This window comes from Cervus elaphus, chromosome 25, assembly GCF_910594005.1.
Source record: "Cervus elaphus chromosome 25, mCerEla1.1, whole genome shotgun sequence".
NCBI lineage: Eukaryota > Metazoa > Chordata > Mammalia > Artiodactyla > Cervidae > Cervus > Cervus elaphus.
This window is the reverse complement of record NC_057839.1, coordinates 56,940,443-56,955,867: the sequence shown is the minus strand read 5'-3', so window position 1 is coordinate 56,955,867 and position 15,425 is coordinate 56,940,443. Positions and strand designations below refer to the sequence as shown.

The window sequence follows — 15,425 nt, the reverse complement described above, 5'->3', positions numbered from 1 at the left end:
CAAAAGCTGGAAGCAATCATCATGTCCTTCAATAGGTGAATGGAAAAATAACGGCAGCATTCATTCAATGGAATATTATTCAGATTTTTTTTTTTTTACACTCTCAAGTCCCCAGAAGATGTGGTGGAACCTTAAATGCACAGTGCTAAGTGAAAGAAGACCCTTTGAAATGGGCATATATCGGGTTGGCCAAAAATCTCCTTCAGGTTTTTCCATAAGAGGTTACAGAAAAACTTGAAAGAACTTTCCGGCCAATGCAATACTATGTATGTGATTCCAATAACCTGACATTCTGAATAAAGCAAGCTAAAAGTAGGGATCTGCAACCTTGGGACTGCAAACTGGTACCTCCTGTCAGCAGTGGCATGAAATTAGAAACACAGAGCACAGTGCATATAATGCATTTGAATCATCCTGAAACCATCCCCACCCATGCCTGGTCCGTGGAAAAATTGTCTTCTATGAAGTCGGTCCCTGGGGCCAAAAAGGATGCAGACAGTAGAAAGAGACAACAGAAAGATGAGTGATTGCCAGGGCCTCGGGGAGGGCTGAACAGGTAAAGAATAGGAAAATTTCTAGGTTGAGGAAACTGTTACATGTGATACTATAGCTGACATGATACATATTAATCTTTCTGTTATATGGAATCTAGAAAGATGGTACTGATGAACCCATTTACAGGGCAGCAATGTAGAGGCAGGCACCGAGAACGGACCCGTGGACGTGTGGTAGAAGAAGACAGTGGGCTGAATTGAGACGGTAGCATGGAAACAAATATATTACCATATGCAAAATAGATATGATGCAGGGAGCTCAGATCAGGTCCTCGGCGACAACCTAGAGGGGTGGGATGACGGAAGGTGGTTCAAGAGGGAGGGGACACATGTATACCTATGGCTGATTCATGTTGATGTATGGCAGAAACCACCATAATACTGTAAAGCTATTATCCTCCAATTAAAAACGAATAAAATTTTTAAAACACACAGTACTTTACAGCCAAAGAATGAACCTTGGAGGATCCTAGGAAGTAACTCAGATTATCACAAGAGAATCTGAATATATTACAGATGGATGAAACAACATCACGGGAAGGACGGAGAGGAAAACCTGCAACTAAAGTACAATAGCGTCGGACACGGAGTCTATCCTAAGACTCAGAGGCAAAAGGAGTCACAAAAAAGCACTATCCTGTGGTGGATAAAGTTGTTTCCCGGGGGGTGTAAACGAGCAATTCTGGTACCACTATACCTTTACCCTGGAATAGAACAAATAAACAGGTGCACGGTGGAAGAAGACCTTAAGGAAACTAATTCTGCCCGACTAGAGTTGACTCACGTTCATGAAAACAGCAGCAGAAAAACCCAACTCTGACGCCGTCTCAGCCTCAATTCTAAAGATGCCAGTCACAAGGTCCAAGCTGTCCTCAAAATGTGTTTTTAGGGAACAAGCCCCAAACTCAGCTCAATACCCACCTAGGTTTTCAATGATTTACATAACACAACTGGAATGTGTTTCCGTGGGAAAGAGTTTAGCCCACCGTGTACTGAAGACACTTTTTGGCAGAGAGTTTAATGAGGACAGATGTAAAATACCGGGAGATGCAAGGAAAGTCTGGTTTTCTCCATTATCATTGAAGGAAAGAATAATGCATGCCAAGGGGTTTTTAAATAAAAAATACAGAGAATATATGCAGTGAAAGCGCCACAGCTCTCCTGGAGAAGACCACTCTTGCCAGCTTCCCGTGTTTTCTTCTGCATGTAATCTATGCGTGCATGGATACGGACGTGCACCTGTGCACACAGATGAACACATTCTTGAGGCTTTTTTTTTTTTCTTTTGAAAGCAAATAAAGACATGGTCAACGCCTTGCTCTGTTCGCCCAAGGTAATCTTGGAGAGCTCCCTGTTACAACACACAGACCTCCCGTGTTTTTTTCACAGCAGCACACTATGTCTTCACCAGAATGGGTGTGTAATCAGCTCCCTATGGAGGGACACTGAGGCTGTTTCTCCCCTGAGCTGTTTTCTATTCCGCTTTTACGGAATGAAGGGAAATACAGTGGAACCTTGGTGTCCCCACACCAGAGAATTTCCTATCAGTACCTCCAGCCCTGGCCCCCTCTTTGCTTCATGGTGAATGAATCCTGTACTTCTGATGCCAATGGTTAGAGGCCCAGATAACAGGAAGGTGATTACCCCAGCGTGAAGTCTTATAACCTTCTCCAAGATGGAGCTCATCCAACCTCTACTGGCAAGGAAAAACAATTACTAAGACGCCTGATATGTGAGACAGGCTCTTGATCTATGAGAATATTACACTGTGGACTCCCTGATTATATAAAGTGTCAGCAACACTTCAGTACATTTTAGTCAATCAATCAGAAACTACCGATGAGATGACTAACTAGCAATGCAATGCCGCAAATTTTCTATTACGTTCCAGCATCTCAGACGACAGAACTTTGGGAGCTTATCTGTCACGCTCTAACAAGGTCATTTAATAGTATTTCTAGTCCACATGGTGGATAGAAACCTAAAGGGATGGGTTACAGTAAAAGGTTGTGTCTTAAGTAATTTAATCATAAAAAATAGCAGCTACCCTACCCATGGAACAGGGACGTCTTTCCACTTTACGAGTATCTCAGTCTTTACAACCACCCTCTGAGTAAATCAGTCCATGATGATCAAATGAAATGTGTGATTAAGGTGAAGAGAGGCAGACACTCAGGAAACGCTACTAGCTGACATTTGCATAGCACCGTGTAGGTCAGATGCCACGTGTTCGTCTCCACCGCCCTGTGAGGTGGGCAGGGCAGCAATAGCATCTTCACTACACAGGTCCAAAGGATGTGAGTGATCCAACCCCCGTCACATGGCAGTTACCAGGACACAGCAATGACAGGCACCCACTTCTAACATCAGAATCCCTGCAGATTCTGCCACAACTTCCCTAGAATGTAGGAACTCCTCTGCTTATAGACAAGTTCAAGTCCAAACTGACATCGTATGAGTAGCTGCTACCATCGCCTGTGGGTGGCTGATGTACTTCTGTTCTGGTGCATGGGTTAGTCTGTATTTATGAACCTTTAGGGCGCTGGTGGTAGAAGAACAGTACTGACACTACCAGTAGTAACAGACTAGTAGAAGCAGCAGTCAAGGTAGCAGCATAATGACTGCTCACGTATCTGTGTCATGCTGCATGCTCACTTCGTAACACTAGATTTTATTTTTTTTTTTATTATTTTTGGGAATATGTTGGATCTTGAATTCCTTGACCAGGGATCAAACCCTCACCCCCTGCAGTGGAAGCGCAAAATCTTAACCACTGGACTAGCAGGAAAGCCCATAGTTTTTATTTAACTTTAGCAACTCTTAAGGTAGCACTCATCATTCCCATTTAATAGATGCATAACCTCAGGAACAGAGAGGTTAATTAACTTATCTAGGGTCACAAATCTAGACAGAGCATAATAATTTAATTTATTAATTTAATTAATTTAATCTAGCATATTAAAAAGCAGCGACATTACTTTGCCAACAAAGGTCCATCTAGTCAAGCTATGATTTATCCAATAGTCATGTATGGACGTGAGAGCTGGACCATAAAGAAGGCTGAGCGCTGAAGAATTGATGCTTTTGAACTGTGGTCTTGGAGAAGACTCTTGAGAGTCCCGTGGACTGCAAGACCTAACCAGTCAATTGTAAAGGAAATCAGTCCTGAATATTCATTGGGAGGACTGATGTTGAAGCCAAAGCTCCAACCCTTTGCCCACCTGATGCGAAAAGCCAACTCACTAGAAAAGACCCTGAGGCTGGAAAAGACTGAAGACAGGAGGAGAAGGGGATGACAGAGGACGAGATGGTTATATGGCATCATCGACTTAATGGACATGAGTTTGGGCAAGCTCCGAGAGTTGGTGATGGACAGGGAAGCCTGGCGTGCTGCAGTCCATGCGGTTGCAAAGAGTCGGTCAGAACAGAACTGAACAACAAGGGTCACAAAGCTCCTCTGAGACAGAGTCCAGTGAGTGAGGACCAACCTGCACTAGACCCACAAGCTATCCCGGTGGTCTGCAAGATCCTCTTTTAGGAGGCAGGGTGGGAAGTTCCTGCAGTTCAAGAGTATTCATTATTTAACAATGGAGTTTGTTTCCTGATGCATTTGCCCTAAATATTCCTGAATGAAATTCATCACAATAGCTATCTTGGTAGCAGACTTTAGGCCAAAACAGAAATCATTTTTTTGGATTAAAACACCAATGAGACAATATATTCAGCTGGAGCAGGGGCCAGCAAAGGACAGCCTTGGAGTCACATCTGGCTTGCCACCTGGTTTGTAAATAAAGTTTTATTGGAACACAGCCATGCATTGTGACTGCTTTCACAGGGCAGTGGCAAACCTTAAAATATTTACTGTCTTGCCAGTATTAGAAAAAGTTTGACAACCCCTGAGTTGGAGAATCAAAGCCAGGGAACGGGTGCACTCAAATAGCACAAACTGAATTGTGTTCCAAGGGTAATTCTACACGAGATTTTGAGAAATCAATACACAAATAAAACATCAATAATTTTGAAACGTATTACATGTTGAAATAACATCTCAGATTTGTTGGGCTAAAGGCTAATTCCACAAAAATTCCTTCCTTTTAAAAGTGGCTACTGGAAAAATTTTAATTACATACATGACTCACATTTTATTTCTACTGGACAATGCTGCTCTAACAAATTAGGCTGAAACCTCTGCTCTGTAATGACTTGGGTAGTGAAAGAATAACAAAGCTTAATACTGTAATTCTACTTTGAAACTTGGAGCATCTTTTATATAAATGAACTGTCAAAACTATTTTAATACAAGGCTTATAGAGAGATAAACACCACCTATCACTTCTCATTGAAAACATTATCCATTGTTCAAAGATGAAAAGCAACACTCACGAATGATGTGAAATAGAAGAGACCTCATGAAGAGTTTTCATGAGGGCAACGATGCTACACAAAGAAATGAGATATGAAGAATTCCCATTTACTGCAAATAAAGTGTAAAATACCAACACAATGATTCTCAAATGAAATATGTTGATTTCATTTTCCTAATGAATTTATGTTTTGTTTCCAAAATCACTCCAGAATATTCCAAGCAATTAAATGTGTTTTCTTGTTTGACAAGTCATTGAACCTAGTATCTTCTGCACCTATGGGTGATGATGAACTACAGTACCATGGGGGGAATCTCTCATAACATTAGACTGAACAGGCCAAAACGGGAACACATACATTCTCATCTTCTTTCCCCCAAACTTGGCAAGTAAATGCCTGGAAAGGCTACACAGCGAACAGCTCCCAAAGTTTGGCTGGAGCACCTCAAGTGGATCCATGGGGCATTTGCTCCTTTGATTCTTAGCTGCCATTGTGCCCAAGTCGCATACTTGTTTCCAAACCCCACAAATGGCCAGAAAACCTCAAACCGCACAAATGGCCTGAAAACCACACGTATTTAACATTTGGTCGAATGCTTCGTTGAATTACAGGAATATAAGCCTGCCCCCCCCACCCCCCAGCACTCTGCTGCCCCCACCTCCCATGGCTTCTTTCTTCCATTCTTATTCCTTTCCGGTTTCCTGCCTTTAACAACCAGCCTTGCACCTGCTCCTCTGACCACCCTTCCTCTTCTTGCTGGCTGTGCATGAGGAATACAGCTCACTGCTGGGTTTCCTCTCCTCTCCTCTCCTCCATACACGGGAGGCACTCTGACTCCCTCTGGGCCACGGATTCCCAGGAAATCCTGCAGGAAGTACCTGGTCTTCAGGCCTGCACATCAGACCCCTCTTGGGGTCCAGGAGGGGAGCCCTAAACTTTCCTATGATGCCCTCTGCCACTCACGTGGGGCAGACAGAAAGAGTTCCTGCAAATCGGAGCCCCCTGGATTGCCAAAAGTGGAGCTGGCACTTAATTCTCACCACTGAAAGGGAGTGTGATGATTTTCTTCTGAAATGCGAAGCAGCGAATAATGGTTATCTATTATTTAAATATGAGTGACTATCTAGACAAAGGATTTTTGGTAGCTTATTTAAACCTGAAAGAACTCTATTAAAAGAAGTGGGCAAGCCAGAATGATTATTCCATTGCATGCATGGAGGAATGCATGCATTAAATACATGCATCGGATACAACATGTGTGCCATGTTCAAGGTCCTGTGACTGGCAGGCATTAGGATCTGTGCCTAGATTCTGGCTCTTTCTTCTTGTAGGAAAACCAGGAGGGTGTGACTCCAAGTGACAGGTGCTAGCTCATGAGGAGATGGATCCCAAAAAAGAGAGGAAGCATTTAGGAACTTTAACAGCGTAAAGAAAGCTGAGTGCCGAAGAACTGATGCTTTTGAACTGTGGTGTTGGAGAAGACTCTTGAGAGTCCCTTGGACAGCAAGGAGATCCAACCAGTCCATTCTAAAGGAAATCAACCCTGAATTTTCATTGGAAGGACTGATACTGAAGCTGAAGCTCCAATACTTTGGCCACCTGATTCAAAGAGTTGACTCATTAGAAAAGACCCTGATGCTGGAAAGATTGAAGGCAGGAGAAGGGGATGACAGAGGATGAGATGGTGGATGGACTTGATGGACATGAGTTTGAGCAAGCTCCAGGAGTTGGTGATGGACAGAGAAGTCAGGCGAGCTGCAGTCCAGGGGGTCACAGAGTCGGACATGACTGAGCGACTGAACTTTGAACTGAATAGCCAACTGACATGGCCACATCATTTTTTATTCTGTTTTTTAAAAGTACCAGTCCACAACGAATTAGCAGCAAGTAAAAGGGCTCCTCTCTTGCCACAGGTATTTTGAGAAGTACTGCTGAACTTGGGGTAGTGCTTATCAGAAATTTCTTGATAATCATGTGTACACAAATCTGCTGTCATTACGCCATTATCAATCTTGCATGAAAGTACTAGACTGACTCCCCTTTCTATTGTTTAACATCAAATCAAGCTCAACAGATAAGGAAAATGTACTTATCTAAATCCTTCCTCAAAATTGTCACAAGCACAAAGTGCTTATTCAGAAATTCTGATACCACATTTGTTAAAAGTTCTCCAAACTGTACACAAGATATAATTCAAACATTTTGTATTTCCTTATTTCCAGCTTATTTCCTTATTCCTTATTTCCACCTTCATCCTCTTCTACACTTTTATTTTCCAGTGGGGCCCATGAATGCTCCCTTGTTAACGGAGCTCCCACTGTACTCAGGGCAGCTGTCCTGGGAATGAGATCATTCTAAGTGAGCTCTGCAAACCCATTCCCCTTTGCCAGATATTCACTCTAAGTTTTCTATGGAGTGAGGCTCAGCAACAGGCCTCAGGCTGGCCCCAGAACCAAGCAGAGAAGCCAGGACCAGGGAGATATGAGGCAAATCTACTGAAAAAAAAAAAAAAAAAAAAAAATTTTTTTTTCTTTCTAATTAAAGGACAGCTGCTCCTTTTGGCACAGTCCTGATTCCTTTCAGAAGTAATGCTTACTCCAAGAGGGCAAAGACTTGGTTTGATTTATTCAGAGATGCATCCCAAGAATACAACAGATTCTCAAAGACTATCTGCTGAAAGAACTAAATGAGGATGTTTTGTGAAGATGTGATGGTTGCCACTATGGCAGCCATTTTGTGACCTTGAGGAAGGACCAATGGAATTGCATACGCCTCAATGTGAAGCCCTGATATTGCAAAGTCTCTGAACAAATGCTTCTTATTAAATGTGACCTGTATATGCTTGTGTAGGTCATTACTAGCTGAGTTATTTTGTGTCTTGTCACTGCAGAGTTGGCGCTCTGCCCAAAGGGACACTGAGGGTATCGTGTATGTGTGTCACACACCTGTACAGTCTGATGGTAGACAGAAGAGGTTCGATTTTAGAAGCGAAGGATCACCCCTGGGAAGTAGGGGGTGCCAATAGGGAATGGACTTAGACCAGAAAGATCAAGCTGCCTGGTGAAAATGCAAGGCTGATAAATAGCTTAAAACTCTACAGTGGTTAATACTGTTGGTCACAAAAACACCCAGAAGGCAAATGAGCAGGGGAGCAGAGGTCAGCAGTGGCAACGTTAACTGGTGTGCTGTGCCAAAGCCAGACAGACATCCCACGGTTGTGGTCAAGTTCAAATCTAGGTCTGGAAAGTCGGAATCAAAGACGGAATGAATGGACCCAGGGTCTGTGAGCACAGTGAGGACCACTAGGTGGTGGTCTCATGGGAAACAGCCAGATAGGCAGGAGGCTTGGGACATGGTTTGAGGAAGGAGGTTCTCAAAGTGTAGCGAGGACCTGACGAAGAAGGGGAGAGAGGATGTGGAGGAGGACAAGGAAGGCGGGGGAGCTGGCAAAGAAGAGATGTTCTCAGGCCTTGGGTGGGTCACGAGGTGAGGTCATGTGCAGAAGTGGAAAGGCTGACATCAGGTGAGGGGTGTGGGAAGGCTTCGAGGGAGGGAGGCAAGGGCATGGAGGTCACCTCCTCCAAGGCTGGTGCCCACGTGCCCTAGAATCCACTGGAGCACTTTTCTCAATATTGTCCTGAGACAGAATCTGAGACAGAAGAGAACATGAGTATCACCCAAGACAAGGCTGTCCGTCTGGAGGGAGGTGAGGCCAGTGAGCCAAAGTGACCTTATAGACTCCGCAGGTTCATGACTAAATGGCTCACCTCTCCTCCCAGACCTGAGACGCTGTTTCACGTCTGGGTTCACCATGTGATTATACAAAGCTGTATATGTATGGTTTGATTCACCATGTGATTATACAAAGCTGTATATGTATGGTTTGATGGTTCCTTAAAATATATGTTCTGTGTTCCCATTTTTTGAACATGAAAGACCCATGAATGAATCCAACTGAAGCAAGAAAACAATGAAATCCCAACACGGGTTCATGAGCAAGAGGAACTAAGGGACCCAGGTCTATGCAAAGGAAAGGAATGAGTTAGTTCTCTTAAACGAGGGAGTAAAAACAATGGAAGAATGAGACGGCAGGTTGAATGGCAAATTTAGATTCTGAATAGGTCACATATATGTAAAATCAGAGATTCAGCAGTTCAAGATTAAAAAAAAAAAAAAAAAACGATCCTGAGAGTCAATTAATATGTGTTGAAAGACAACCTCAGAAAAACACAGAGACAAGTGGGAAGGGAGGGAAGGACTAAAGATTTGTTTTAAATCAGACCACAAACCCTGACAGAGCCAACAGACGATCCAAACCTAAACATATAAACCCCATCTGGAAATCCTCACAGAGCAGCCTCCCTCTTGGGTATCATCTGTTGTGATATTATCTAATGATTGTAATTAAACCCTTTTTATCTTGCTAATCTAAACCCTGATCTCACTCTTCTCATTGCTGGACTATTACTATTTCTCCATCCACCACATAGGACAGGTCGGAGTCCTTTTTATTCAGACTTGCTATGAAAAAAACCATGCTGAGAAATACCAATTGAGGGGCAGCCATCGCTCTTTGTAGATGTTGGCAAGAAAGCTCAAATCAGTCCTGAAAATGCTAAAATAGCTGTGAAATTTACCAAGTCGCTTCTGCAATCACCAGGGTCATGTAAATGTGACAAGGAAGCTGAGGCAGAGAATGTAAAGCAGGGGATGAGGAGGAAAGACAGGTGAATGCCCAGGAGCCAGGCATCCAGGAAAACGTGTCCACCTCAGAGCTGTCATAGTCCACCAGAGTTATTACTCTCATGATGTTGATCAGTTGGGACTAGGGCATGCCATCATGATAACATAAATCAGTGTACAGATAGGTAACAATCAGGAGAATAAACTTGTGGTTTCTTGCTTTAAGGTAATTGAACTTTAAGGTAATTGAACTGAGACAAAACACTTCTACCCACTGAACACTAGCGACTGACCACCATACTTAAGTTTTGAAAAATTGCTCTTTTTAAAACATCAGATACACAGAAAAACAATAGTTCTTAGAGATAGAAAAACAATGGTTCTTAGAGACAAGAAGGTCAAAGCAGTCAACCCTGAAGGAAATCAACCCTGAATATTCATTGGAAAGATGGATGCTAAAGCTGAAGTCCCAATACTTTGGCCACCTGGTTCGAAGAGCCAACTCATCAGAAGAGACCCTGGGAAAGATTGACGGCAGGAGAAGGGGATGACAGAGGATGAGATGGCTGGATGGCATCACCGAATCAATGGACATGAATTTGAGCAAGCTCTGGGAGACAGTGAAGGACAGGGAAGCCTGGCATGCTGCAGTTCGTGGGGTCACAAAGAATATGGCACGACTTAGTCACTGAACACAACAGAAACAAATAAATAAAAATTCATACAAGGACCAAAGAGCTTGGAATGTCAGAAAGTATGAACATAGCAACTCGGAAAATTTTGAGCTCAAACCTAGAATGTCAGTTATTACAAAGAATGTAATTTCATCAGATTCTCAATTGTTGGTTGAGAGCTAGAAGGAGTTTAAGATATTACTCCATCTCATCATCCCATTTATACAGGAAGAAACTGGGAGGAAGCTACCTGTCTACATTTGTCTAAAAGAATGTGCTAAAAAAAAAAAAAAAAAAAAAGAATGTGCTAAGAAAAGAGTTAACTCATTGATAATGGATGTGGCTGGCTTATAAATACTCATCAATACAGGTTGGGCTATTAGAAAAAAATCAAACGGAGACCGTTACTTGAAAGCCTTTTGCTGCGGTCTGAGCTGAGAGAGATGGCATCATATTGGCAAGTCCTGGGTAAAGTCTACTCTCCCGAAGGAAAATGAGGGCTTCATGAGCACTCACTCTTCATGGAAAGAAGAGGCTCCTAGGAGCCTTTTCTCTTGCTTATTCATGTATTAAAGTGGCTGTCTGCAAGTCATAATGGGAAATCAGCCAGCCTTAGACACAGCCAATATCTGTTAAGTATAAATTAGGAATGCCACAAAATATTCCGCTGAGCACTTGAAAGTTGCTAGGAAACAGGAGGTCAGGTGATGCACAAAGGCCAGGTTATTCCCATCCCCGGGGCCTGGACAGGACTGGTTCCTGCTGGAGTCCCAGCATCCCAGAGTTGTGTGACTCAAGATGCTGAAGTCCAGAAGCCCCTCTTGACCCTGCTACCTGGGGAGAGGACCCAATGAGAAAATTCAAGGAAGGTGCAGGAAACAGAAAGCATGCCACCACCAATAACACGCTCTTTCTCCTCATCCATCCTTAGAAAAACATATTTCACATACTTCCCCTGAAAGTGTTAGTCCCTCAGCTATGTCCAACTCTTTGTGACCCCATGGACTATATCCCACCAGGGTCCTCCGTCCATGGGATTCTCCAGGCAAGAATACTGGAGTGGGTTGCCATTTTCTTCTCCAGGGGATCTTCCCCACCCAGGGGTTGAATCCAGGTCTCCTGCTTTGCAAGCAGATTCTTCACCATCTGCGCCACCAGAGAAGCCCAAAAGCCATTATCTGACAAGGATGGGACTTGAACCCATGCATGCAGAGCACAGTGGATGAGTAGTCCATCACCTTAACCACTTGGCCACCTTGACGCACTTCCCTTAGTGATCCAATTTACTTATTAAAACTCACCATGTTTCCCATTCACACACTAGTAAAGTAATGCTCAGAATTCCCTAAGCCAATCTTCAACAGTATGTGAACCATGAACTTCCAGATGTTCAAGGTGGTTTTAGAAAAGGCAGAGGCACCAGAGATCAAATTGCCAACATTCGCTCGATCATTGAAAAAGCAAGAGACTTCCAGAAAAACATCTAGTTCTGCTTTACTGACTAAGCCAAAGCCTTTGACTGTATGGTTCACAATAAACGGTGGAAAATTCTGAAAGAGATGGGAATACCAGACCACCTGACCTGCCTCCTGAGAAATCTGTATGCAGGTCAGGAAGCAACAGTTAGAACTGGACATGGAACAACAGACTGGTTCCAAATAGGGAAAGGAGTATGTCAAGACTGTATATTGTCACCCTGCTTATTTAACTTATATGCAGAGTACATCATGAGAAACGCTGGGCTGGAGGAAGCACAAGTTGGAATCAAGATTGCCGGGAGAAATATCAATAACCTCAGACATGCAGATGACACCACCCTTATGGCAGAAAGTGAAGAAGAACCAAAGAGCCTCTTGATGAAAGTGAAAGAAGAGAGTGAAAAAGTTGGCTTAAAGCTCAACATTCAGAAAACTAAGATCATGGCATCCAGTCCCATCTCTTCATGGCAAATAGATGGGGAAACAGTGAAAACAGTGACAGACTTTATTTTTCTGGGCTCCAAAATCACTGCAGATGATGAGTGCAGCCATGAAATTAAATGACACTTACTCCGTGGAAGAAAAGTTATGACCAACCTAGACAGCATATTAAAAAGCAGAGACATTACTTTGCCAACAAAGGTCCATCTAGTCAAGGTTATGGTTTTTCCAGTAGTCATGTATGGATTTGAGAGTTGGACTACAAAGAAAGCTAAGCACTGAAGAATTGATGCTTTAGACCTGCGGTGATGGAGAAGACTCTTGAGAGTCCCTTGGACTGCAAGGAGATCCAACCAGTCCATCCTAAAGGAGATCAGTCCTGAATATTCATTGGAAGGACTGAAGTTGAAGCTGAAACTCCAATATTTAGGCCACCTGATGTGAAGAACTGACTCATTTGAAAAGACCCTGATGCTGGGAAAGATTGAGGGCAGGAGGAGAAGGGGACGACAGAGTATGAGATGGTTGGATGGCATCACCGACTCAATGGACATGAGTTTGAGTAAACTCCGGGAGTTAGTGATGGACAGAGAGGCCTGGCGTGCTGCAGTCCATGGGGTTCCAAAGAGTCAAACACAACTGAGCAACTGAACTGATGTTTCCCATTCTTAGATTTAAAGCATAGTTTTCAGGGTTCTGGTAATACTTTTTCCATGAATTTACTTTTCCATACATCTACCCCCACGTGGGTGTTATGTCTTTCATAAATTCTATCTGAGGATGTGGTCCCAAGTTAAGTAAGTGGTGAACAAGCTCAAGAGGAAACAAAAGCCTCTTCATGCTGGGACAGCCACAGTCAGTGTGGAAGGGCCCCACCAACACACAGATGTTGCCTCTTTGCAGAGAGACAAGTATGATCGCTATTATTTATCTACCACCATGACCAGTGGTGGCCAGCATGTGCCAGAGTCTGAGCTAACAGACATGATCACAGTTAACCTTGCAACCACCTTAAAAATGGGTGACTTCTGTCCTCATACCATCAAGGAGGCAACTCAAGTGGCTATACCAGTGTCACATGGCTGGTGAAAGGCAGGGAGTCCAGCATTTCCTATGAGACTTCACTCTGTCCACCATGGTTTCTAATACATCTTTGCTGATCATTTTAATCTAGACCTGTTGAAAGATTAACTAGTTTTATCAGTCTGTGTACTATAGAGTATCTGAAGGTGAGGCTGCCTTATTCACTAGCAAACAGAAATGCAATCAACTTGTCCCCTGAGAATCATAAAACCTTATGCCATTAGTCCTAGAATGTGTGGAAAAACAGGCCAGGTTAACTGACAGCTATAGAGTCACTGGGCAGGCTGGGATTCGGTTTGAATTAGAGGTTAACTATTGCAATTCAGGCCACAAAACCATGGGACTAGGCCAAGTGAGACCAGTGTGGGGGAGAGACACATCGTACACTGGTGAACGTTCTCAAAAGTCCTCCTGGTTCTGGTTTCACCTTTTCCCGCATCCATGATTTAGCCTCATCAACTATATCTGAGGCCAGGACATGATTTATTAGCTGAAATGGAAATGATTTAGAGACAACCTATTTATCAGTTCATTTCTTCCTGTACTTTTGCACCCAATCCCTCAAATACAGTTAACAGTCAACCAAAGAGTATTGCTTCATCTGTGCCCACACATCAGGAGGAGAAGGGGGCGACAGAGGATGAGATAGTCAGATGGCATCACCAACTCAATGGACAGGCATTTGAGCAAACTCGACTGAGCGAGTGAACAAGCTCCATCCCATTCACAGGACCATCAAAAACAATAAAATGGTTAGGAATACGTGCAACCAAGGAAGTGAAAGATCTGTACTTTGAAAACTATGGGGTCGCAAAGAGCCGGACACGACTGAGCGACTGAATAAGAAGTGACGATACGTCAGCTAGTCTATTCATCTTTCCCTACACCTGCTCTCAGCTCTGCAGTTTACCGTCTGCGCAGCACCCAGCAGAGTGCAATCCGGGTTTTAGGCTCAAAGCAGAACCAAGAACAGAAAAGCCTGCACACCCTCGCCAGTTGCTAAAGGCCCTTCGAATATTCCCAAACCGCTTTCTCAACTGTTTCAATACTTCATGCCAACATGTTGTAACAGGGAGAGTGGATGTGCTCTGGGCAGGCAAGGTGAGTAATGCAGAACAAGTGGCGATTGTATTGTAGTTCATTTCTTGTTTTTTTTTTTTTTTTTGATCAGGCATGAGAAGGGAAAGGCTTTAACTCAGTCAACACTGGCAGAGCCCCAAGCCTGTGTGAACCGGGAAATGGCCCAGCACAGCTGCAAACACATCCAGCGTTCCTGAGCAGAGGTGGACCACGTGCTCACGCAACGAGGCGACAGACCATCGCTGGTCCAAAGCTGGTCGGCGGCACTGAGGTTTGCAGTGTTTCGTGCATCTGATCCCAGACCCCAGCGCTAACGGGCTGGGTCTGAGCCCTAGAAACCCGAATCATGTGATATCACCACCAGGTCCGACCTGCCCTTCCACCTCCACTCAGGACTCATTTTCCTAATCTGCAAGGCACCTCCAAGCAGAAGGCTCTCGGGGGCGCCTCTGTGTGCACCCGCAGCTCAGTGTAAACTGAACACGCCACGCTTCAGTGGAATTGATGTAATGAAGGCATGGAATCAAACAAGAAGGCCAACTTTTCAGAGTTAATACCAAAATCAACAAAAGGAAAAGAGAAAGAAAAAGAAGCCAAGCCAGGCTAATTTCCCTTCTGTAATTTCTCAAGCCACAATCAACATATTAAAGATTCTTTACATTTGGGGTTGGTTTCACTGGCTCAGCACAATGGGCCTCAGTCCTCTACTTCTGTAGTCTAACAACCTTATTTAAACCATCCTCTACTTATATGGCATCATCAACCCAACGGACACGAGTTTGAGCAGACTCTGGGAGATGGTGGAGGACAGGAAGCCTGGTGTGCTGCAGTCCATGGGATCACAAAGAATCTGACACTACTAAGCGACCGAACAACAATAATTACTCATGTGTGTTACCACCTTATTTAAACTGTTCCGTTGAAAACAACGTCAAGGGATGCCTGAAAGATTTCATATTCAAGCCTCTGTCCTGTGCCTAAAGCACAAAGGCTGAAATTGCAGGAACTCAAACTTCTTGTGAATATTCAAACTTCATCTTCTGGTTTCTAAAGAGACTTTTTACAAA

At 43.7% G+C, this 15,425-nt stretch overlaps 1 protein-coding gene and 1 non-coding gene across 3 annotated transcripts in view; both read right to left on the bottom strand.

The window, feature by feature from the left end:
• Nucleotides 1-15,425, bottom strand: part of MYO10 (myosin X) — a 256,895-nt gene that overhangs the window by 55,229 nt on the left and 186,241 nt on the right. The gene's annotated exons all lie outside the window — the stretch shown is intronic.
• Nucleotides 11,456-11,537, bottom strand: TRNAS-ACU. Its single transcript has one exon. It is a non-coding gene; the product is annotated as a tRNA-Ser (tRNA).